The 26,227-nt window shown below is 48.9% G+C and overlaps 1 protein-coding gene and 1 non-coding gene across 6 annotated transcripts in view; one reads left to right on the top strand and one right to left on the bottom strand.

The window, feature by feature from the left end:
• The window catches only part of TRAF3 (TNF receptor associated factor 3), a 138,213-nt gene extending 114,340 nt beyond the window's left edge, over window positions 1-23,873 (bottom strand). For 3 of the 5 annotated variants that reach the window (XM_035261594.3, XM_078335803.1, XM_035261592.3), the window contains exon 1: window positions 23,514-23,873. The gene's annotated coding sequence lies outside the window, so the exon portion shown is untranslated. The remainder of the gene's footprint in view (window positions 1-23,513) is intronic. The other 2 variants (XM_035261588.3, XM_035261590.3) reach the window with 2 other exon arrangements.
• Window positions 11,639-11,740, top strand: LOC118145429 (small nucleolar RNA U13). The gene has a single exon (XR_004730544.1). It is a non-coding gene; the product is annotated as a small nucleolar RNA U13 (small nucleolar RNA).
• Window positions 23,874-26,227: the final 2,354 nt, after the last annotated feature.

Genomic DNA, 26,227 nt, shown 5'->3' with positions numbered 1-26,227 from the left:
CCTCGGCTATTTCTTCACGGCAGCATAAGAATGGACTAATATAGCCACCTTCTAACACAACTTCTCCTGTTGGCTTGAAATGTCTTTAAATGGTGTCTAAAAAACAAAACAAAACAAAAAACAAAAGACTGAGTCCATGTGCAATGGCTCATGCCTGCAATCCCAGCACTTGCATTTTGGGAGGCCAAGGTGGGAGGATCACTAGGAAGGAGTTCAAGACCAGCATGGACAACATAGTGAGACTCCATCTCAAAAAAAAAAAAACACTTTTTTTGGGAAGCTGACATGGGAGAATCACTTGAGCCCAGGAAATCAAGGCAGCAGTGAGCTGTGATTGTGCCACTGCACTCCAGCCTGGGTGACAGAGACACTGTCTCAAAACAAAGAAAGAAAGAAAAATAGCTGCATTTGTTGCCAAGAGTTTTCTACACATGCTGACATACTAACATGGCATATACTGACCTACGTATAAGCTGGGTATCCACAGCACCACAATCCTTATACAAAACTGAGGCTAGATGTGTTTTAGAGTTCAGAATTTTTTTAATTTTAGAAAGGAAATATTGTAGGTATATATTACATACTATATAACACTCCCAGGGAAGTCTGGGGCAGTACCCATAAGAAAACACATTAATTCACTGGGCATGGTGGCTCATGCCTATAATTCCAGCACTTTGGGAAGCCAAGGTGGGGGGATTACTTGAGTCTCACAGCCTGAGACCAGCCTGGGTAACAAAGTGAGAATCCCTTCTCTACAAAATATTAAATTAAAAAATCAGCTGGCTGTGGTGACATGAGCCTGTAGTCCTTGCTACTTGAGAGGCTGAGGCGGGGAGATCACTTGAGCTCAGAAGCTCGAAGCTGCAGAGAGCTTGGATCACGCCACTGATTCCAGCCTGGGCAACAGAGCAAGACTCTGTCTCAAAACAAAAGAAAAAGAAGAGGAAACATGCTAATTAATAGTCTGTGGTAAAATAATAAAATATTCACATTAAGCAAAATAGAGATTATAAATAGCCTCATATACGTTCAGGTCAAGTGGCACCAAATGAATAAAAAGCATTCCGTTTTCACAGGCTCTGGGGTCTCAGCACTGTGGCTGAGGAATTGCGGCCTGCACTATCGTACTCGCTTTATGTGCTGCTGTCCTGGCTCAGAAAGGCCAGGTAACTTGGTCAAGTTCATGCCTCTGGGAAAGAAGAAAGGCAGGCAAGGTAAGAACCCCGACTCTCTCAGCCAAAGCCTGCACGGTGCTTCTCACACTTAAGTGAACGTGACAATCCCCTAATCGCCTTGCGGAGAGCAGACTGTGAGTCAGCAGGTCTGAGGCAGGGCCTGGGAGCCTGCATTCCTAAAGCACTGGGGCCCTTGGAAGGGAAGCAAGTGTGCTGCTTCCACTAGACCAGAGGCTCCTAGTCCAGCAGGGCATCAGCACCCCAGGAGCTCTTTAAAACTCCCTCTCAAACTGCATTTCCGGGGTCTTCACTGATAGAAATGGTATGGGGTGGTGGCCTCAGTTGTTCCAGTCATCTCTAGTAGCCCATGAAGAGAAATAAACCACTAATAAAGTAAGACTCTGAGAAGGCAGCCTACAAGCCCAGTCAGGAGTTCCCCTTGGAGTCCCTACTTTCCATCAGAGGAGTCTGGGAAGATTCTAGCAATGACCACAAAATGTTACTAAATTCCTCAGAGACAAAATACCCCAGCCATCCTAGGTTCTGGGGATCACAGCATTTTTTTTACCCTCCCTTGGAATCAACAAAATCCTACACATACCACACTAAAGGCCAAGTTCTGGAGGACAACCGCAAATAAATGTGCAAACCGTCGCTGCCTGGCAGCTGACGGAAGCAAATACTTAGTAGGACTACGAGACAAGTGCTCAGCTGGGCGTGGTAGCTGCCTGTAATTCCAGTACTTTGGGAGGCCAAGGCATGTGGATCCCTTGAGGCCAGGAGTTCGAGACCAGCCTGGCCAACATGGCGAAACCCCATCTCTACTAAAAATACAAAAATTAGCCAGGCATGGTGGCATATGTCTGTAGTCCCAGCTACACGAGAGGCTGAGGCAGGGGAATCGCTTGAAGCTGGGAGGTGGAGGTTGCAGCGAGCCAAGATCGCACTGCTGCATTCCAGCCTGGCCAACAGAGCAAGACTCTGTCTCAAAAAAAAAACAAGAAAAGAAGTGCTAACACTTGGACTGGAACTGGGCTACACTACCGGAATTAATTCATGAACTGAGTGGAATCTGCACACGCGCATCAAACTGTGGATTTTGAATTATGCTCCTGAGATGCTAAGATGGAAAGGACACGAGCAGTCGTGCAGCTGGTTCCTCGCTGTGTAAACTCTCAGCAGCTCCTCTGATGCCTGCTAAGCTCCTCCCGAACATGCCCGGCGTGAGGACTCTGAGCAGGGCTTCCACAGCACTCACCTCCTCCCGCGCCACCCGACTCCTCATTCTGCTTCCAGTAGTCCAAATCAGCCACTGCCTGTCACACTCAGTCTCGGACCACGTCTGACATGACATGTATGCACCCCAGCCCGGTCACCACCCTAATGCTGGTTCTCTGCAGAAGCTCATTTGGTCAAATTCCTCACGTAAACTGAACGAGAGTCCTATTCTGACCTGAGTATTAGCTTTTGCTAATTTATTCATCCTGTAATTTGCCCCCTTCTTTGTTCTATTGCCTCCTTCATAATGTCAGGTTCCAGACTGAAATTAGCAGTCTGAGTTTCTTAAGAACACAGAGTGCCTCACGGAACATTTTTATGCATTTACCTGGCACCGTAACAGCAGGACTGGCATCCATGAAGTGCTTTACAGAGGTCTGCTGAGGCTGGGTACAGTGGTCATGCCTGTAATCCCAGCCCTTTGAGAAGCTGAGGCAAGAGGAATTTGAGACCAGCCTGGATAACATAGAGAGGCTCCACCTCTACAAAATTTTTTTTTTTTTTTTTTAATTTTTGAGAAAGGGTCTCACTCTGTTGCCCAGGCTGGAGTACAGTGGTGTGATCTTGGCTCACCACAACCTCTGCCTCCCAGGTTCTAGCTGTCTTCCCAGCTCAGCCTCCTAAGTAGCTGGAACTACAGGCGCATGCCACCACACCTGGCTAATTTTTGTATCTGTTTTGTAGAGATGAAGTTTTGCCATGTTGTCCATGTTGGTCTCAAACTCCTGCACTCAAGCAATCTGCTCTCCTTAGCCTCCCAAAGTGCTGGGATTACAGGTGTGAGTTACCACATCTGGCCCAAAAAATGTTTTAAACTTAGCCAGGTGTGAGGATCACTTGAGACTGGGAGGTGGAGGCTGCAGTGAGCTGTGATCAAGCTACTGCATTCCAACCTGGCAACAGAGCAAGACCCGGTCTCAAAAACAGAATAGGTTTGCTGATCTAAGCTGGATATTTGGCCAGTGCTCACTTAAAGGTTGTTTTTCTTTGTATACTTAGCACAGACACATGAAGACACACGGAGTCCCTAAGCTTAGCCAGGCACGGGGTAGTTAAATATATGCTGAACCAGTGAACGTTTGGTGGACATCGCCCGTCCTCTCTTTCCCGACTGGAAGATACAAACAAGTGCCTTTAACCTTAAACGCCAGTTTTCGTTTTTGTGGTGAGCTAAATTTTAAAAGCTGATTATTTTATTTTCACAACTATTATCCCCATAATGCCATGCAAGGAGACGAGGCTTTGCACGGGAGGAGGTCAAGAGATTCAATGACTTGCCCAAGGTCACAGAGACAGATGGGACTAGACCACTGGTCTCTAACTCCTCCTGGACTCTCGTCCTTCCACTGCAGGTTTCCACAGGGGGGAAGCCACTGTCTCCTCGCCTCCTGCCTCTGGCTCTCCAGCAAATAATCTCCGTGCTTCCCACCATTCTGTACACTCCAGAAACGTTTACATTCGTAGTAATACGTGTAAAGGAGCAGAATGTCAAAGCCTGATGCCTGATGTGACCTTATCATATACAGAATTGGGGACTTTATGAAGATGCCTCTCAGACCACTTTTTTCAGGTTGAACTATACGTTACATGTCTCACTCCAAGAGTAAGTGACCAAAATATAAAGCAGTTTCTAAGAAGCTTAAGACAATATAAAAAGGGGTAACTGTATCGATCATCCTAACACAAGGCAATATCTATTTTATAAGATGCAGAACACAGAAAGGAGAAGGCCAAGGGCGCGTTTTAACTGTGTGAATGACACTGTCCCCGCCCTTGCCCTCCGGCCTTGCCTACTACCCTCCCCAGGCCTCAACTGCCCGTCTTTGGCCCCCATGCTGGTCACCCCCAGGCCACAGCCACTGCATTCTGGTAGAAAGAATCCTGAAGGCAATGGTGAATGAGAAAGTAGGTAGTACCTAAGGAAGCAAGCCCAAAGGCTCACAGAGAGCAACGATTCTGTCCCTTCCACTATGTCAAAGGCCAGCATACTTTCAGAATTCAAAAGAACAGAAAGAGGAGCAGCCACCCCTATTCAAACATAGACATTAACATTCTACCTTCCTAAGAGACCTCAGACCATGCAGACCAGACATCTTGCCCTCAGGAATCATGGGAGGAGAGGCAGGGGTGCTCAGGCCTCTGCAATTCCAGGCAGCAGCCAGTCATTCCAGGGCATTGACCAGGGACTGTCGGGTAGGGGGGACTCTCTCAACCTGTGTTTCTCCTCTGCTCTCAAGCCATTACAACAATCACCAGCACAGAAGAATTCTGTGAACAAAGCTGTTGGGAGTTCAGCTGCCAAGACTGTTCACCCCCATCCCCACTTCGGACACCGATTGCAATTCCAGGCCTCTGCAACTTCTGGCCCACAAGCCCTCTATGGATTTGATTAATTTACCAGAGTGGCTCATAGGACTCAGGGAAATATGTACTTCCACTTACAGTTATATCATGGAGAATACTGCAGAAGACATAGATGAAGAGATGCAAAGGGGGGGGTATGAGGCGGGGGAGGGAGCTTCCATGCCCTCCCTCGGGCCATCTTCCAGAAACTTCTATATGTTCCACCATTTGGCAACTCTCAAATGCTGTTCCTTGAGTTTTCGTTTGTTTTTGAGACAGTCTTGCTCTGTCCCCCAGGTGGGAGTACAATGGTGTGATCTCAGCTTACTGCAACCTCCACCTCCTGGGTTCAAGTGATTCTCCTGTCTCAGCCTCCTAAGAGGCTGAGATTACAGGCACCTGACACCACACACAGACAATTTTTGTATTTTTAGTAGAGACAGGGTTTCACTATGTTGGCTACGCTGGTCTCAAACTTGACCTCAAATGATCCATCTGCCTCAGCCTCCCCAAGTGCCAGGATTACACGTGTGAACCACCACATCCAGCCTCTCCTTGAGTTTTTATGGAGGCTTCATTACATACGCATGATTTACAACCATGTAGAAACATTTTTGGACAAAAAAAACATGATCTAAAACCAAGGCCTGTTGTTGTAGACTTTTCTTGGCCTCTCTGTGCAGCATTCCTTCCTCTAGGGAATGGGGTAGGTCCCTCTCTGGAATAAGGGTCTTCTGACTCACAATCAGATTAGAGTCCTGCCTTGGGCAGCTGAAAGGAGGCAAGACACCCAACATTATAGCAAAAGACTGTAAGGAGGGCTATGGGACTTGTGAGCCAGAAACAATGGCTAAACATCTATACACGTAATAGACATGTACCCTAACACCACAGTGCCTCACTCTCCTCATTCACGCCTCCCGTGCACAGGTCAGCTTTCCAGGAATGACTTATCTGGGAATAAAGGAAGGTTAGGCCTGGGAAACACAGGATTAGGTGGCTTTCCAGCCAGGGATGCTGGGGTTCTCCATACAGGTACAAGCAAGGGGCACTCGTGGAACACAGGCAGACACAGCTCCTCCTTCATTAATCCCAATACACCAGGACTCCACTGGAGCCAAACACACAGATTTCTGTTTCATTATTTAGATCCACTCCCTCGCTTCTCTGTGACCTCATCATGTTTGCTCGGCTCAAACAGTGTTGCAACAATCAGCTGAGACAGGCCAGGAAGGCAGGGTTTCTATGTTAGAGTGCATACATACACACCTCTGCACATACACCCCTCTGTACACAGTCAAATTATCCTACACTTTTCTACATAAAATAGCCATAACTTTATTCTAATAAGTCTCTAGAGGATTTATTAGAATGATCTAAGGTAAACGAAAGGAAATGTAGGATATATAGACTTACTAATATTTTCTCAATGAAGCTTTTTTTAAGAACAGAGAGAAATATTTTAAACTCCACAATATTCTTTAAAATAAAAGCGAAGGTTTCAACTTTTTTTTTTGAGACGGAGTCTCACTCTTGTTGCCAGGCTAGAGTGCAATGACTCGATCTCAGCTCACTGAAACCTCTACCTCCTGGGTTCAAATGATTCTCCGGCCTCAGCCACCTGAGTAGCTGGGATTACAGGAATTTGCCACCACACCTGGCTAATTTTTTTTTGTATTTTTAGTAGAGACTTGGTTTCACCATGAGGGCCAGGCTGGTCTCAAACTCCTGACCTCAGGTGATCCACCCGCCTCAGCCTCCCAAAGTGCTGGGATTACAGGCGTGAGCCACCACGCCCAGCTTCAACTAATTTTTAAAATGAATTAGTAATAGGAAGAAAAAATGTATGGACCCAAAGTTGTACTTGAAAAAATTTGACAGATACACAAGGATGGCTGCTAAGTAAAACATACATTTTAGAGGCAATTATTTTATGAATAGGTATACTCCAAAAGTTTATCAGAAATGATTGATTCAGAACACAGAATGTACTTTCTCACTGAAAATGAGTAATGCACAGTTTAGCCCACCGTAAGTTTTCCAATGGGTATCTAACATGTATCACTGAGAGCACGATGGAATCTAGCCACCACATAATACTGGATTAAAGACAAGTCACAAATTCCCTGACCCTCCTTTCATCAATATTTAGGGTCCATGTCCCCTCTACTCAAATATGGGAGGGTTCTGTTGTCTTTTTAGAACATGGCAAGAAAAATGCTACACTGATACCCAAGCCCAGGCTTAAAAGACTGGCAGCTCTGGACTGGGCTCACACCTGTAATCCCAACACTTTGAGAGGCCAAGGTAGGAGGATCATTTGAACCCAGGAGTTCAAGCCTGGCCTGGGCAACATAGCAAGATCTTGTCTCTACAAAAAATTAAAAAATAAGAAATTAGCCATGCCTGGTGGCATGCACCTGTAATCCCAGCTACTTGGGGAGGCTGGGCTGGGAGGATCACTTCCACCCAGGCATTTGAAGCTGCAATGAGTTATGATGGTACCACTGTACTCAGAATAGGCAACACAGTGAGACCCTATCTCAAAAGAAAAAAAGAGAGAGACACTAGCAGCTTCCACTTCCTCTCCTAGAACACTCACTCGAGGAGTTCTGAGTTGTCATGTAACAAGTACAACCACCTTAGGAGAAAAGCCATCTGCAGAGGCCCAGAGAGCCCAAGGAGAGGGAGGCTCCCCTGAGCCTGGCCTTCCAACCTTCCAAGCATGTGTGCACAGCCATCTCAGGACTAGACCAGCCAAAAGATGAATACCAATAAATCACCTCCATCAATGCCACATGGAGCAGAAGAATCACCCAGCTGAGCCCTGCTTGATGAGCCCACAGAACCATTAGGTGTAATGGTCAATTACTGTTTAAGTCACTGATGTTTACAGTGGTTTCTTACTCAGCAACCATTACCCGGAACAATCTGTGGCTTTTTCAGGAAATGAAAGCAGCACATCTCTTTCCTGCCCTGGCATCAGGAATAGAGTTCCCTTCCCTGATGCTGCACTGGTGGTGTGCTGTCAGCCATGATCTTCCTCAGCTGTAAGCTGTTAAGGGTACCTCCTATGCTTAGAGCTGGCCCTAAAACATGAATGTATCTGTGTTCAGAAAAGGGGAGGTACACAGTATGATCATCATCATCCCGGCCAGAGAAGTCAGGGTTGTCTGCTTGGAAACCCTCCTAGAATTTTCTGAGTTAGGAGAGGGCAGGTTTCAAAATTCTAAAGAAACATGATTCACAGTCAAAATATGACTGGGGGCTGGGAGCAGTGGCTCACACTTATAACCCCAGTACTTTGGGAGGCTGAGGCAAGAGGCTCGCTTGAGGCCTGGAGTTGCCCAGCCTGGGCAGCATACTGAGACCTCGTCTGTACAAAATAATGAACAAAAGTTGCTGGATATGGTGGCATGTGCCTGTAGTCCCAGCTACTCAGGCGGCTGGGTGGGAGGACCACTGAGTGCAAGAGGCCAAGGCTACATGAGTCAAGATTGTGCCACTGCACTCCAACCTGGGCAACAGAGTAAAACCCTGTCTCAAAAAAAGATTGACTCCCAGATACCAAAGTCAAAGATACCACAAGGAAAGAAAACTGCAGGCCAAGTGTGGTGGCTCATGCCTGTAAACCCAGCACTTTGGGAGGTCAAGGCAGGCGAATCACGAGACCAGGAGTTCGAGACCAGCCTTGCCAACATGGCAAAACCCTGTCTTTACTAAAAATACAAAAATTAGCTGGGCATGATGGTGCATGTCTGTAATCCCAGGTACTGGGGAGGCTGAGGTTGCAGTGAGACAAGACCGTGCCACTGCACTCCAGCCTGGTTGACAAAGGAAGACTCTGTCTCAAAAATAAAAAGAAAACAGTACAGACTAAAATTCCTAATGAACATAGACGCAAAAACGCTTCAACAAAACAGCAGCAAACTCAATCCAACAACATATTAAAAGGATTATATATCATGACAAAGTGAGATTTATCCCAGGAATGCAAGAGTGATTCAACATACAAAAAAAAATCAATATAATACACTACATTAATAAAACAATGAAAAAAAGATCGTAACAGAAGATGTGCAAAAAGCATTTGACAAAATTCAACAACCTTTCATTAAAAGAAAAAGTCAGTGGCCAGGTACAGTGGCTCACACCTGTAATCCCAGCGTTTTGGGAGTTTGAGGAAAGAGGACTACTTGAGGCCAGGAGTTTGAGATCAGCCTAGGCAACACAGCAAGACTCTGTCTCTTAAAAAAAAAAAAAAAAAAAAAAATTAATCAACTGGGCATATTGGTGCACACCTGTAATCCCAACTATTTGGGAGGCTGAGGCAGGAGAACTGCTCAAGTTGAGGAATTTGATACCAACCTGGGCAACATAGCAAGACCCTGTCTCCACAAAAATTAAAAAATTAGCAGGGTGTGGTGGCTTGCACCTGTAGTAGTCCCAGCTACCTGGAAGGCTAAGGAAGGAGCATTGCTTGAGCCTGGGAGTTCAAGAAGGCAGTCAGCTATATCACATCACTGCACTCGGCCTGGTCAAAAGAACGAGACATGGTCGAGAAAAAAAAAAGGCGCTTTAGGAGGCCAAGGTGGGCTGACTGCTCAGGAGTTTGAGACTAGCCTGGGCAACATGGCAAAACCCATCTCTACCAAAAATACAAAAAATTAGCTGAGCATTATGGCATGTGCCTGTGGTCCCAGCTACTCAGGAGGCTGAGGTGAGAGGATCGCTTGAGCCTGGGAGGCAGAGGTTGCAGTGAGCCATGACTGCACTACTGCACTCCAGCTTGGGTGACAGTGCTAGACACTAAAAAAAAAGGAAGGAAGGAAGGAAGGAAGGAAGGAAGGAAGGAAGGAAGGAAGGAAGGAAGGAAGGAAGGCAGGCAGGCAAGCAAAACAAAACAAAACACAGCTAACTTAATCATCAATGGTGAAAAGCTTCCCCTACGATCAGGAACAATATGAGGATGCTCACTTTCACCACTGCTATTCAACATTGTACTAAATGTCTTAACCAGAGCAATCAGCCAAGAAAAAGAAATAAAAGGCACTCAAACTAGAAAGAAGAAGTGAACTGTATATGCAGGTGACATGATTCTGTATAAAGAAATCCCACAGAACCTACAAAATAACTACTAGCGGTGATAAATTCAACAACATTGTAAGGCTTAAGACCAACATAAAAAAAATCAGTTGTTTCAATACTTCAGCAATGAGCAATTCAAATAAAAAAAGGTAAGAAAATAATTTCATTTACAATAGAACCCTCAAGAATAAAGCACCCAGAAATAAATTTATTCAGAGATTAATGATGTGTATGCTAAAACTACAAAACATTGCTGAAAGAAACTAAAGAAGAAATAACTGAATGAAAACACATCCCATGCTCAAGGATTGGAAGACAGTATTGTTAAGACTGCACCCCCCCAAAAACAACCTACTGAATCAATGCCCTCCCTATTAAAATTCCAATGACCTTTATTGCAGAAATGAAAAAGCTGACATTCAAATTCATATAAAATTGCAACTGGCCCAAAACAGTCAAAACAACAGAAAATGAAAAAGTTGGGAGACTCACACTTCCCAAACTTACTATATCAAAACTTACTACAAACCTTCAGTAATCAAAACAGTATGTGATATGGTTTGGCTGTGTCCCTACCCAAATCTCGTCTTGAACTGTAGCTCCTATAATTCCCACACGTTGTGGGAAGGGACCTGGGGGGAGGTAACTGAATCATGGGAGCAGGTTTTTCCTGTGCTGTTCTCGTGATAGTAAGTCTCACAAGATCTGAAAAGTGCAGTTGATAAACAAAGTGAGACAGCGAGTCTCACAAGAGCTGATGGTTTTATAAAGTGCAGTTCTCCTGCACAGGTTCTCTTACCTGCTGCCATGTATGGTGATAACTTGCCATGTATGATATGACATGCTTTGCTCCTCCTTTGCCTTCCACCATGATGGTGAGGCCTCCCCAGCCATGTGAAACTATGATCCATTAATCCTCTTTTTCTTTATAAATTACCTAGTCTTGGGTATGTCTTAATTAGCAGCATGATAACTAACTAATATAGTGTGATACTGATGTATCAGACATGCAGAGCAACAGAACAGAACTGAGAGTCCAGATATAAATGCAAATATCTATGGCCAATTTATTTTTAACAAGGGTGCCAAGACCATTCAATAGAGAAAGAACAGTGTTTTCAATAAATAGTTTCAATAAAAACTAAATCAAAACATTCAAAAGAATGAACTGGGACTGCTACCTCATTCCAAATCCAAAAATTAACTCAAATGGATCAAAGACCTAAAGAACTAAAACCATAAGACTCAGAAGAGGCTGAGTGCAGTGGCTCACGCTTCTAATCCCAACACTATGGGAGGCTGAGGTGGGTGGATCACTTGAGGCCAGGAGTTCTAGACCAGCCTGGGCAACATGGCACAACCCCATCTCCACTAAAAAATACAAAAATTAGCCGGGCATGGTGGTGCACACCTGGAGTCCCAGTTACTCAGGAGGCTGAGGCACAAGAATTCCTGGAACCCAGGAGGTGGAGGTTGCAGTGAGCCAAGATCATGTCACTGCACTCTAGCCTGGGCAAGAGTGAGACTCTGTTTCAAAAGAAAAGAGTTCAACATCCAGAATATATAAAGAACTTACAACTCAACAGACATCATTCCCCTAAAAAAATATACAAATGGCCAAGAGTCACATGAAAAGACACTCAATACCTTTGCTCATCAAGAAAATACAAACCCAAACCACAATTTGATACCACTTTAACTAGAAGAGCTTTAATCAAAAATACACACACACACACACACACACACACACAATCCTTTTGTAGTTCATTAAATGTGATTGAGTATTCAGATGCATGTGTGAGATATGCCACCCTTAAACCTTGCTGCGACACTGGCACATTACCCATATGATATGAAAAAGGAAAAAATAAGAATAAATTTCGCAAAGGTGTCCTGAAACTGGAATACTGCTGGCGGGGGTAAGTTAAACACAGTATTACCGCACGATCAGCAGTTCCACTCCGAGGTACATACCCAAGTGAGATAAAAACACACCTACCCAGAAACTTGTACACAAATGCATACAGCAGCATTACTCTTACTAGCCGAAGAGGAGACACAATCCAAATGCCCACAAACGAATGGACAGACTGTGGCAGATATGTACATACAATGGGTTATGATTCAGCAATGAAAAGGAACAAAATACTGACACACGCTACCACTTGGCTGTGCCTCAAAACATCACGCTAAGTGAAAGGAACCAGACACAAAAGACAAGTTACATGATTCCTAGATGCTGTATCTAAAATGGGCAAATCCATACAGACCAAAAGCAGATTAGAGGTTATCAAGGGATGGGAGGATTGGAAAATGCGAGTGATTAGATAATGGGCAAGGGGAAATGAAAAGTTGTTTTTTTTGCTTGTTTGTTTGCTAAGATGGAGTTTCACTCTTGTTGCCCAGGCTGGAGTGCAATGGCTTGATCTCAGCTCACTGCAACCTCCACCTCCCGGGTTCAACCCGGGTTCAAGCGATTTTCTTGCCTCAGCCTCCCGAGTAGCTGTGATTACAGGCATGTGCCACCATGGCCGGCTAAGTCTGTATTTTTAGCAGATGGGGTATTTCCATGATGATCAGGCAGGCCTCGAACTCCCAACCTCAGGTGATCCATCTGCCTTGGCCACCCAAAGTGCTGGGATAACAGGTGTGAGCCACTACACCCGGCCGTTGTTTTTCAAAAACAGGTTCTCTGTCTGTCCTCCAGGCTGGAGTGCAGTGGTGCGATCATAGCAGCCTCGAATTCCTGGGCTCAAGCAATGCTCCTGCCTCAGCCTCTGGAGTAGGTGGGACTACATGCAGGCTCAAGCCACTATGCCTAGCTAATTATTTTTGTAGAGATGGATGGAGTCTTGCTCTGTTGCCCAGGCTGCTCTCAAACTACTGGAGTTGAGTGATCCTCCCTTAGCTTCCCAAAGTGCTGATATTACAGGTGTAAGCTATCATGCCTGGCCTGAAAAAGGTTTTGGTTTTTTTTTTTTTTTTTGAGTTGGGAGTCTTGTTCTGTCACCCAGGCTGGAGTGCACAATGGCTGACCTGCGCTCACTGCAACCTCTGCCTCCTGGGTTCAAGCAATTCTCCTACCTCAGCCTCCAGAGTAGCTGAGATTATAGGCGCACGCCACCATGCCTGGCTAATTTTCTTGTACTTTTGTTTGTTTTTGAGATGGAGCCTCTCTCTGTCACCCAGGCTGGAATGCAGTGATCTCAGCTCACTGCAACCTCCACCTCCTGGGTTCAAGCTATTCTCCTGCCTCATATCACCTCTCATACCACCACCTCGACCCTGTAAGAGCCAACTTAGGTCTAAGAACAAAGCCTCCCAAGTTGCTGGAACTACAGGCACATGTCATCACACCCAGCTAATTTTTTTTTTTAAGCAGAGATGGGGTTTTACCAAGTTGGCCTGGCTGGTCTCGAACTCCTGACCTCAAGGGATCCGCCCATCTCAGCCACCAAAAATGTTGGAATTACAGGCATGAGCCACCATGCCCAGCGCAAACTGAAGAATATTATTATTGCTAAATGACAGGAAAAAAGTGCTAAAATATGAATTTAAATACAAAAATTCATCATATGCTAAAATTGCTTTATTTTAAAAAGGGGAGTTATCTAAATATAGATGTTCCTTTTGTGCAAATACACTGTGATTCTGGTTTCTAGACATTTTACCCTTTTATAAATAATTTATTTGCAGTCCAATAATGTCCTTCTACTCCCACCGGTATTTCTTCCAGGGCTAGGCCATACTCCCAAGACAGCCTGTCATCCACCTTGCTAATAAGTCATTCCCTTTATGAAATCACTCAGGAAAGGAAAGGGGAAGAGAAATGATCACCTCTGAAATATTAGGTTCTTAGGTTCTCTCACATACTCAGATGTTTCTTGTTCTTGTTTTGAGACAGGGTCTCACTGAGTCACCCAGGCTACGGTGCAATAACACAGTAACAGCTCACTGCAGCCCTGACCTGGGCTCAAGTAATCCTCCCGCATCAGCCTCCTGAGTAGCTAGATGGGACTACAGGACCACGCCACCATGCTAGCTAATTTTTAAATTTTTTTGTAGAGACGAAGTCTTCTAACACTGTGTTGCCCAGGTTGGTTTGGAACTCGTGAGTTCCAGCAATCCCCTTGCCTCGTCCTCTCAAAGTGCTGGGACTATAGGTGTGAGCCACTGCACCTGGCACAGGCTCTTTTATTTTTATTTTTATTTTTTAGACACATTTTCACTCTTGTTGCCCAGGCTGGAGTACAATGGTATGATCTCGGCTCACTACAACCTCTGCCTCCCAGGTTCAAGCGATTCTCCTGCCCCAGCCTCCCAAGTAGCTGAAATTACAGGCATGCACCACCACGTCTGGCTAATTTTGTATTTTTAGGTGAGATGGGGTTTCACTATGTTGGTGAGGCTGGTCTTGAACTCGTGACCTCAGGTGATCCACCCACCTCGACCTCCCAAAGTGCTGGGATTACAGGCGTGAGCCTTCACGCCTGCCCAGGCACACTTTTAAGTCTCACAGTTACTTTTTTATTATGGTAAAATATACACAATGAAATTTACCATTGTAATCTACCGTCCAGTGGTATCAAATATTCATAACGTTGTGCGCCCGTCCCCACCATCCATCTCTACAGTGACCTTTGCGTAGACGAGAAGAGTGTGGTTCAGAAGGGAAGTAATTTAACAGCACAGTTAGCTGAAGGACGGACCAGAATTCAGAGCAGGTCTGATTCCTCCCATACGTAAGCTGGTCTCACTTTTACTGTGCACCTGAGGCCAGACTGTGGAAATATGAAGAATGAACTGACCCAACCCTTGAGAGGCTTGTTGTCTCAACACTAGAGAACCATCCAAGATGCACAGAAACATCCCTCAAGCTGGAGAAGGCAGGGAAGGCTCCAGAGACAGAAGGCCCTTGCTCTCATACCACTGCCTCTACCCTATAAGGGCCAACTTAGGTCTAAGAACAAAGAAATCTACCCTCTGTCATCCCAAGGACCTGACCTAGTGGCCTCAGTATGCAGCTGCATTGCATGATTCACGGCCCTTCCAGCAGCAGGTACAGATGGCCGTGAAACAAGCCCTTGCACCTCTGCTCAGCCACCACTGACCCTTCCTGGTTCAAAACCTTGACAAGGGTTCTGGAAGAGCCAAGCATCTTTTCCCTGTGAAAGTGGAGAGGGCTTCCAGGCCTTTAATTTGTATTTCCTCAGGCAATCTGTAGTGATCATTAAATTCAAGATGAGTAGGTGCTAGGCTGTAACCATTACGCTCTCTACAGAGTGACCAGGCCTTGGGGACTTGTTCAGCATTAACAAGCTCCTGTCTGTAAGACCCTGTAAAGACATGATGACTAAATACTATTGTTATTACTAGACTACCAGTTTAAACGTAAATTAAGAGAGGAAGTGGGAAGAAAACACATTAACAAAGCAGGTTAGGGACTGCTGCTTAGCAAGCTGTACGCAGCATCTGAGCCACCACCGTAAAGAACCTCCCAGCCGAGTATGTCAAAGGGGCTTGAATGCAAGGGGGCTGCTGTAAGAAAGGAACTTACGGCAGAGATGGAACTGAGTGCTGCCTGGAATCATCAGCCACACAGGCCAAAGAGATGTTGCATCAAAAGGAAAGGCTACATGAAAAATAGAGTTTTTTTTTTAAAAGCTTTCTATAGCAGCCAGGTGCGGTGGCTCACGCCTGTAATCCCAACACTTTGGGAGGCTGAGACAGGCGGATCACGAGGTCAGGAGATCAAGACCATCCTGGCCAACATGGTGAAACCCTGACTATAATACAAATACAAAAATTAGCTGGGAGTGGTGGTGGGTGCCTGTAATCCTAGCAATTCGGGAGACTGAGGCAGGAGAATCACTTGAACCCGGGAGGCAGAGGCTGCAGTGAGCTGAGATCACACCACTGGCAACAGTGCAAGACACCATCTCAAAAAAGCACTCTATAGCAGCAAAACTGCTATAAAGCCCACTCTGAAAGCAAAACTAGGTTTAGAATCTGAAGAAAATCTAAAACTGCTTTGTAATTCAGCTATGGTGAAACCATGAACCCTGTCCAATAGGCCTGTTGCTCTTCCTTTTCCTCATCTGTAAAATGGGGAGAATTCCTCCCTCGGAAGTTAGGCTGTCACAAAGGCAGCACCCAGAGGTGGTCACGTCCCTTTTCCTGCACCCTCTCCCCTGAAAGACAGCCACAGGAGAACCAAGGCTTCCCCTCCTGCTGCCAGCTTCCCTACAAGTTACCTCCTTGGGAAACACCTCCTCCTAACCCAGGTCCCAACTGCACAGCGCCTTCACAGTGCAGCAGCGCCTCTGTTCCACTGTCGTGGAATTTACCATATGGTGCCATAACCAGATTCTTCTTCTGGCTCATCCATCACGTGGAAGCTCCTTGAAGACAGTGATCAGACCGCATCCTACCTGACTTTTTTGCTTTAGCAACTAGCATAGCCCCTCGCATTAGAAAGTTCTCAAAAAAAAGTATGGGTGATTCAACAATTCTCAATTAACCCTAGTTGAAATCAGAAGCCAAGCATAAGCTGGGCTCAGTGTCTCACGCCTGTAATCCCAGCACTCTGGGAGGCCAAGGCGGATGATCACCCGAGGTCAGGAGTTCCAGACCTACCTGGCCAACATAGTGAAACCCCATCTCTACTAAAATTACAAAAATTAGCCAGGCAAGGCAGCGGGGCACCTGTAATCCCAGCTACTCGGGAGGCTGAGGCTGAGGCAGGATAATTGCTTGAACCCCCAAGGCAGAGGTTGTGCTGAGCTGAGATTGCGCCATTGCACTCCAGCCTGGGCGACAAGAGCAAAACTCCATCTCAAAAAAAAAAAGCCAAGCACCTTCGCCGTAGCAAATGTGAGAAACATGAAAAATGCAGGGAAAACCTACCCTGTGTGAACAGCCCTTGCTTTGCCATTATTTACCTTGGGAGAGTTACTTACCCTAACATTCAAAGCCTCAGCTGCCTCCCACACAAAATGAGAGGCCCTAGCCAGAAAATGTCTGTGGTTCCTAACTAACAGAATCTGATATTTACACTCTAAGATCTTAATATTCTTCCTCTATTACATTTCAATCCTCTATTAATGAAAACTAACATCTGCACAATGCTCTCCCATCCATCTCACTCAGAACAAGCAAGTGACATCCCTGGTGCCAGTAGCTCCATTTTATAGATGGTGAAATCAATTCGTGGGGCCAAGCAGCCTGCCTGAGGTCATTCGGCCACTAAATGCAGAGGGCAGACTGGAATTCAGTCCCTCAAAGCTGGGAAATTCCACCGTGCCACACTTCTCTAGCTATGGGGTCGATAGCTCCAGGGATACACAGTGAGATTCCAGAAACACAATGCATCTTTTGGAGAATCAACAGTTTTAAAAGATTTAGGGAACAAGGTAAGTTTATATTAAAACAATCAGGCATATGACTGAGTACAATGTAACATTCACATTAAATTTTAAAATACACTTAATGGGCTTATCACCTTCTCCCACCCCCAACTAAGGAGAAAGTCACATAGAAAAGCCTCTGCAATCTAAACTCTTAATTTACCCCATAAAGTTTCAAAGAGCGGGTTTAATTTCCAGCATAAAGTTATAATTTCCGGGTACTACTGGACATGAAAGAGCTCAAGAGAACTAGTTTTCCTGTGCTTCCAGCTTTTAAGTCATTAAAAGCATCCAAGAAAAGTACACTGTCAAATGAAAGTTCCCACCAAACAACCCTCCCTCCCGATGCAACAAATCCTAGAGCTAAGCAATGTCAGAAGAGGAGGAGGGAAGCCGGGCCTCCAGCACACAGCTAAGGGAGGCAGCCAGAAGGCACACCCAACTGCCAACACACATTCCAAACACGTGGAACCACGTGTTTGGGCATCTGTCACATCCCTCCTGTCTCCCAGCCTGCAGGATCTGGACACAAACACTGACCAAGAGCTTACCATGTGCCCAGCCCTCGAGGGAAGGAGGGAAGGCCTAACAGGCACCTCATGACCTTGTGTATGCAGGCCCCCTGACAGTCATTTACCTTCCAGAACACAAAATGAATCTCGAGAAACCTTCACTACGATTGTGGTGACTCCTGGAGACTCAGGCTTCACCACTTCGATGCTACCGTTGCCTTACAGATGCCGTTACCCTCCTCGGTTAATCAACTTAGCTTTTCTCTCCACTGAAAGAAATCAAGTTTCTAATACACACGACTTTGGATTCTGCCACAGAACCAGGGTTTCAACTGGAGGGAAAACCAGAATGTCCTCATCTTTCTTGACAGAATGGCCTCAGAAGTTACCACCAAATAGCTCCATTTAAATTTTTTTTAATGTTTTAAATCAGCATGGAACAAATCTTAGAAAAAAAGTAAATCATGAAATGAAATGTAGGGCCCCAATTTTTTAGTTCTTGAGAATTAAGGTGACTTAGGTCATCTAAGCCTGGATGACCGAGGAGTAGGTTGGGAGAGGAACTTTTTTAAAAATTTTATTTCAGAGCCAGGGCATGGTGTTGTGGCTCACGCCTGTAAGCCCAACACTTTGGGAGGCTAAGATGGGTGGATCACTTGAGGTTGGGAATTCGAGCCTGGCCAACATAGTGAAACCCGCTCTCTACTAAAAATATAAAAATTAGCCAGACAGAGGGGCAGGCACCTGTAGTCCCAGCTACTCAGGAGGTTAAGGCAGGACAATCACTGAGCCCTGGAGGCAGAGGCTGCAGTGAGCCAAGACTATGCCACTGCACTCCAGCCTGGGCAACAGAGCGAGACTCCATCTGAAAAAAATAAATAAACAGGTCAGGCAAGGTGGCCCACACCTGTAATCCCAGAACTTTGGGAGGCTAAAGTGGGTGGATTATCTGAGGTCAGGAGTTCAAGACCAGCCTGGCCAACATGGCAAAACCCCATTTCTTCTAAAAAATACAAAAATTAGCTGGGAAGGCTGGGCACAGTGGCTCACGCCTATAATCCCAGCACCTTGGGAGGCCAAGGCAGGTGGATCACTTGAGGTCTGGAGTTTCAGACCAGCCTGGCCAACATGGTAAAACCCAATCTCTACTAAAAATACAAAAATTAGCTGGGTGTGGTGGTGCACGCCTATGATCCCAGCTACTCAGGAGGTTGAGACAGGAGAATCGCCTGAAGCCAGAAGATGGAGGCTGCAGTGAGCCGAGACTGTGCCACTGCACTTCAGTCTGGGTGACAGAGTGAAACCGTCTCCAAAAAAAAAAAAAAAGGCCAGGCGCGGTGGCTCATGCCTGTAATCCCAGCACTTTAGGAGGCCAAAGCAGGCGGGTCACCTGACGTCAGGAGTTCAAGACCAGGCTGACCAACATGGAGAAACCCCACCTCCACTAAAAACACAAAATTAGCCGGGCATAGTGGTGCACCCCTATAATCCCAGCTACTGGGGAGGCTGAGGCAAGAGAATGGAGGCGGAGGTTATGATGAGCTGAGATTGCACCACTGTACTCCAGCCCAAGCAACAGAGCAAGAATCTGTCTCAAAAAAAAAAATAAATAAATAATAGCCATGTGTAGTGGCGGACGCCTGCAATCCCAGCTACCTGGGAGGCTGAGGTGAGAGAATCATTTGAACCCAGGAGGTGGAGGCTGCAATGAGCTGAGATCGGGCCACTGCACTCCAGCCCAGACTACAAAGTGAGACCTTGTTTCAAAACAAAATAAAATAAAATACATTTCTTTTAAAGCCAGGGGGTCTCACTGTGTTACCCAGACCAGAGCGATCCTCCCACCTCTTCCTCTGGAGTAGCTGGGACCCCAGGTGGACATATACCGGGCTAGGAAGGGGCTTTTTAACATTTATATCCCTCCCCTACCACTTTCGGCTTTCTACCTACAATGAAAAATGGTAGGGACAGCAAAGTGGTGCCACCCAGGTTAGGGCCCATTGCTCTGTTCCCCTCCACAGACCATGCCCTTCACAGTACAGTATGCCTGACCCACATGAGCTCCCAGTCACAAAAGGCCCCAGCAAGGGCCAAAGGCCAGCACATGCAACGTCCTAACTGGACACCCGATGACCAGCAGCACGGCCAGCACTGCATCTACCGGCAAGGAGTGACAGGAAGGTGAGCCGTCGGGTCGTCGGGTCCCGTCTCACCAAAACAAGTGGGGGGGGCCCTGTAAGAGGGCTCAGATGGCCCCTATACCAGAGCTTTCCTATCACTGGGCCTCAACTCGACGCCGCTTCCCAGAAGACTTACCCGACTATCTCAGCAAACCAAGAGCTTTATCTTTCCCTATGGTGGATTCCCACCATACTTTCGGAATTCTGCACAATCCACTACCTCATTTCATCCTACATTTGGACTTCCTGGTTTCTTCCTGGTGAGAGAAACTATTCTCTGCCAAGTGGTTAGCACCCTGAGAGCAGGATGGTGGATTTTCATTTCTCCATATCCTTCCTGCCACAAGCTCCCGTCTGGGTCTGTCTCAGTCAAGTATCTGTTGATTTCTGGCATGTCCCCTGACCGTGCACAGGGGCCAAGATGCCCTATATCCCTGCAGATCACACACTAACAGACGGTGCTATGTCTCACTCTTCCTAGCACCGTAACCAGAACATTATGAGAACTCAGGGCACATTAACTGAACATTAATTAAATGAGAAAAAGACTCCCAAGTCCCAATTAACAAGCCACTTAAGGAATACAGAATACAGCATCGATTCCAACCTGATTCCTACAGTTGACAGAAACCAACAGACATCAGCATTTATGACATCCCACTACCTGCCAGCCTGCTCCAAGCCATCTGTACAGGCCGACAATAAGCTTCACCCCCCCCCCCAAAAAAAACGTATTATGCTTAATAGCAAACACTTCGCCTTCTTCTCCCTAGGGTGGTCTGTCTCCCCACACCCTTTCCTGGAATAGTGTTGTGCAGAGCTTACACAGTCAATAAAAGCTTTCTAAAATGAGAAAGCCGTTTTGTATCTTTAATTATGAATAATAAAATTTACACAAGCACACATAACATTTTCTTAGTTTTTTTTTTCTTTTCTGTTTAAAATTGCATTTTCTTCTATTTCCATTCATTTCTTTGAGACCCAAAGCCTGCTGCGGTGGTGCCAACCTCATGGCACCTATCCCCTGTACCTCTCTGGGGCGTCTGGGCCTCCCTCCCTCTGGCTTCACCCCTCCTGCTCAAAGCGAGTCTAAGCGTCATCTCCACACTCAGGCCTCGGCTGCCTCTCTCTGGTAGCCTTCCAAATCCTCGGGCCTCACCTCCTTCTTTCTCCCTCTTCCCGGTTTCTCTGTATCTGATGTCAGTTATTATGACTCTTCCACCCAAAAAAGAACACCAAGTGATTTTTCTTCCTCCACGAACACTTGCAAAGCAGCAGCAAGGGGTCCTGATTCCGCGGAGTGGACCCTGAGGGCGTGGGCCATGAGACGTCACCTCTGCTAAGTTCACAGTTCTTTAAACTGACCACTGCAAGGAAATTCAGCTATTGCATAATACTTGATAGGTCAGATCACTTGCTATACGAAGATGAGAAAATAGAGTTGGGCAAATTTAACCAATTTCCTTTGTTTGCCTGAGCTAGCTCCGACTTGCGAGGCCGCGGTGGCAGTTCTCTCTTTCGTGAAGCACAGCCTTAACATCATAAAGAAGGATTTTAAGGGAGTGATCAATCATTCTCATCTGTCCCGACAGTATCAGTAGCATATGTATTCTGACGGTCCCCAGAACGGTCCTTCTTGAGTTGCACAGTGAAAAATTAAAGGGATTCTTGCAGGAGTATTGAGAGAATCAGAATCCGCAACGCAGGCTCAGACGTCTCCGTGAAATGAAGGACTTTCTTCAAGGCACGAACAAGAATAGGAATATTTGGATGGTATGAACAGAAACAACGGGCCACAGTTAGTGCCTGTTTCCAATGAAATGTCTTTACAGCCTTCTCCGAGTGAAGCCATCTTATTAATTCCAAAAGAAAGGATAGCATCCAAGGAAAATAATTGGTCTTCCTTCCCCTCGCAGAGAAATTCACATGAATGCCTCCAAAAAAAAAAAAAAAAAAAAAGCTGGAATTCTCCCTGGCCAGCTCTCCCTCCTTTCCTGGCTTCTGCACTGACAGCTGGGACAGATGGCGTCTGGGCGAGAACACCTTACATCTTAACCCTTACCCTTGATAAGGTCTGATTTTCACTAGCGACGCTGGAATCCAAGGTCTGGCGGGGTTTCCGTCATGAGCACCCACTCACAGGACTGCCAGTCCCGTAGGATATTTTCCAGTTTGCACACCGGTAAGGCTCATCCTGTTTTGGCCAAAGAATTTTCATCTTTAGACTAATTCTTAACATCGACGTTGTCACACCACGGTGGAAGGTAAACGCTTCCTGTCACTGGAGGAGAGGATGCTGTACACTCCGGCAGACATCCTACATGCGGTGCAGTCTTTTCACAGGCCATTCTCAAAGACGTGAGAGGCACGAGCAGCTCTCAGGACGAACTGAGGGTCCACTTGGCCACTGCCTACAGTAGGAATTTTATAGACACATACAGGGTAACAGCAAACAACATTTCCAAAGGCTCCGGCAGTGTGTAGTCGCAGCGAACGCTAGAAAAAATAAATAGAGAATGGCTCCTCTCCAGCTGTATGCTGTGAATGTAAATGAAGCCGCCACGACGCTCGACATAACCTTTCTGACGCCACAAAAATGAATGAATTGCCTCCACACACACACAGACACACACCACGCATCACGCATCACGGCTCATTCTGAAAACTGATTCCGAGCTTAATTCGGAAAATGTGAAATACAACTGGTCCCGTCCACGGCCGGCAGCCTGAAGGCTTCTTGGATTTCCAAGCACGTCCACGACACCTCACCCGTTTCCAGTTTCTCACTGTTGCAGATCCAAGGGAGAGAATTTTCCACACAATTCTCTCCGCGGGTCCAAATACCAGACCGACGTCCCCACTCGCGGCTGGCGGCGTGGAACCCGCCAGTCCGCCCAGAGCCGCCCGGCGCCCGCGGGGAAGACGCAGAGCCCGCGGCCCGGAGCCGCCCGGTGCCCCGGGAGTCGCCGGCCCTCAGCGGCCGCAGGAAGGGGGTTCGCGCGCTCGGCCCACGTCCCGACCCCCGCGCCGCCCGCCAAGCGGTCGGAGGCGCCTCTGCGGCGGCATGACTCAGGACCAACTTTCCAATAACGCCCGGGCCCCCCCCCAGACGGCCCCGGCCGCGCGCTTGGCCACGCAGCCCCCGAGCCGCCTGCCCCTCCGCGCGAAACCCGCGGCCCCGCGGGGCGCCGGGTCCTCAACGCCAGCCGGGGTCACGACCGTGGCGAGGCCTGCGCGCCCTGTTTCCTGAAAAGCTGCGGGCGCCGCGGTCCCCTCGGGCCCTGAGCCCGGCCTCCGGGACAAAGTTTGCCGAAGTTGAGGCGTCCGGGGGCGGGAGGCAGCCGGGCTGGGGCGCGAGGCCGGGCTGAAGCCGCGCCCCGCACTCGCCGCCGGGACGGGCCGGGCCTGCGCCGCGCCCGGCAGCCCCGAGGCCCCCGGGCCCCACCGCCGAGGGCGCGGGATGGAGGCGCGGGGGATGGAGGCGCCCGACCGCGCGCCCAGGCCCGCCCGCCCGCCGCGGACCCTTACCTCGCGGTCCGCTGCCGCTCGGCCGACTCAGGGGCGCCGGGCGCGTCCTCCGCCGCGGTCCGCAGCGTCCTGCTCCCCGGGTTGCCCCATGGCGGGGGGCGGGGAAGAGCCGGCGGCGGCCGCGGCTGCCGCCGGCTGGAAAGTCCCGGCTGGGCTGCAACCCCGGCTCGCGCACGCGGCGGCCGCGCCGCGCTCCCTCGCTCCCTCGCTCCCTCGCGCCCTCACGCAGCCCCGCGCAGGCACTTCCTCTCGCGCGCTGGAAATCCCCGGCGCGCCCGCCGCCCCGCCCCCGCCGCCCGCGCGCGTGGGAGCGGCAGGAGCCCGCCAGCGCCGCCGGCCCCACGCGCCCGCCGGCCCCCCACGCGCGCGCCCGCGGCCCGTTGCTAAGGGCCCTCGGGCCCGGCGCCCGCCCGCCCGGCCTTAGCAACGGCGGCGCCGCGGAGCGGAGTGGGGCGGGGACGGCTTCGGGCGCCCCCCGCCTCCCTCCCGGCTCTGCCGCGCGCCCCGCGGGCTTCCTCGCTCCGCGCCGCCCCCGTCGCGCCCCCGCGGCCGCGCGTCCCCGCGTCCCCGCCTCTCTGGGTCAAAAAGCCACGCAGGCCGCCTGGGGGCCGAGAGGGGCCGGTGCCGATCCTCCCCGCGGCCACCTCGCCCGCGCCTGTACACAGCCGCTTGCCCACCGCCACACGCGACCCCTGCACACACGCACGAGTCCGACATGCGGCCCCGCGCTCACACTCACACTCCCCTCACTCGGACACGGGCGCACACACTCGCCATCATCCATGCGCACTCGTGTCCGGCCATGCACCCTCGCGCACACGCAGGTGGGGCTGAGGGTGACTCAGGCCATGGGGCCCCTTTCGCGTGCAGAGGGTAGTGTGCCCACATTAGTTTGCTGGCACTTAACTTTCTCCCACCTGGGTACCCTCCCACACACTGGAGTGCTGTCTTGGTCACCAGTGGACGGTATGGCCAGTTTGCCAAGTGCCCCCAGCAGCCTCGGCGGTCCTGGCTGCCCCTGCACCCCCTACGTCCTCCACCAGGTTGCTGGGGCCTGTGCATGTCTCCCGAGGCCTCGGCCTTCTGCCCCAGAGACACCTGTGGTGACATCAGTGATTCACGCAGTAGGCCAAGGCCCACCAAGACGGCACCCAGCCTGGCTGGGCCTGGCGAGATGGGAGCGAAGGGAGGGCCTCTTGGAGGCCCTGGGCCACTGAGTGGTGAGGCCTTCCCTGGAGTTTGCAGGTCAGCGGTGAGGAGACAGAAAGGACTTTGCATTTTTCGCTTCTCAAGAAGGCTTTTAAAGATCCCCACCCCAGAGCTGAGACCAGTGTGAGCAGTCAAGGCCAGTCTGCCTTCTTGTATTGCTCCAGTGACTCATGTGAGTGGAGGCAGGAAGTTCAGCATCTCCCCCTGCAGCTTCCCCCATGGAATGTTCCAGAACCCCAAATAGTCCAACCTGGCTGCTAGAGCCATTCTCTGGCTCCATGAGCCCAACTGGTGCTGGTTCTATAGCCACACTCAGCAGGCCACAGTGGCACCCCCACCTGCGCCACAGGCACACTCTTTTAGAGCTGACAGGCCAGCCTTGTCCGTCCCTCACAGGGACCTCTGGACTCCAGCAGTCTCCCGGGCCCCCATGGTGGACCTCCTTGGGAGCCTCGGGTGCCCTTTCCCACCTATCAGGAGCTGGGATGTTACTGATTGACCTCAGGTTCAGGGTCCCAAACACTTCCCATAGCCCAGGCACCACGGCCTCCCATGTCCGCAGCCCTGCTCAGGCCGCAGTCCTGGCACCCTGAGGCCCACTCCCAACTCCTGCCTTATGCTGTGTGTTACCTGGGATCTGGTTTAATTTTGCCAGAATCAGGGAAGACTCCCCTCCCTAGGCTGGACTATTTCTGGTTGCTTTAAAAGAAGCAGGATGGAGACCGGGTGCAGGTGGCTCATGCCTGTAACCTCAGCCCTTCAGGATGCCATGGACAGGCAGGTCACCTGAGGTCAGGAGTTCAAGACCAGCCTGGCCAACCTGACAAAACCCCGTCTCTACTAAAAATACCAAAAATCAGCCGGGCGTGGTGGAATGTGCCTGTAATCCCAGCTACTTGGGAGGCTGAGGCATAAGAATCACTTGAACCCAGGAGGCCAAGGTTGCAGTGAGCTGAGATTGTGCCACTACACTCCAGCCTGGGCCACAGAGAAACTGTCTTAAAAAAAAAAAAAAAGGCAGGATGATGGTGGCTCATAGCTGTGTCCCAGCGCTTTGGGAGGCTGAAGCAGGAGGATCACTTGAGCCCACGTGGTTGAAGCAGCTGCGTGCCATGATGGCGCCCCTGCACTCCAGGCTGGTCAATGGAACAAGACCCTGTCTCAAAATAAATAAATATTTTTTAAAAAAACAAAGAAAGCAGAAGGGTTTTCTGCTGCTCCTTCCATTCTCCAGCCCAGTAAGCCCAGTAAGCAACATTCAGCATGAAGTCAGGCACAACCAGGCTGAGCCCTCTGCTGGTGAGACTGGCTCCCTCTCCTTCTCTCCCTCCCCTCCTCCTCCTCCTCTTTCTTCTCCAATAGTCTGAGCAGTTCTGAAGATCCTCTGCTGTGGGGAATCGAAGGGCGACAGGACAAAGATGTTTGCCCCAAACAGGGGGCCAGTGTTCTGGCCCCTGCAGTTAGAGTCGCTGGGCAGCAGTGACGAGCAGGAAGGAGAGCTCTCT

Source organism: Callithrix jacchus, chromosome 8 (genome assembly GCF_049354715.1).
Source record: "Callithrix jacchus isolate 240 chromosome 8, calJac240_pri, whole genome shotgun sequence".
Lineage (NCBI taxonomy): Eukaryota > Metazoa > Chordata > Mammalia > Primates > Cebidae > Callithrix > Callithrix jacchus.
The sequence above is the reverse complement of the archived record's forward strand: the minus strand, read 5'-3'. Positions and strand labels throughout refer to the sequence as shown.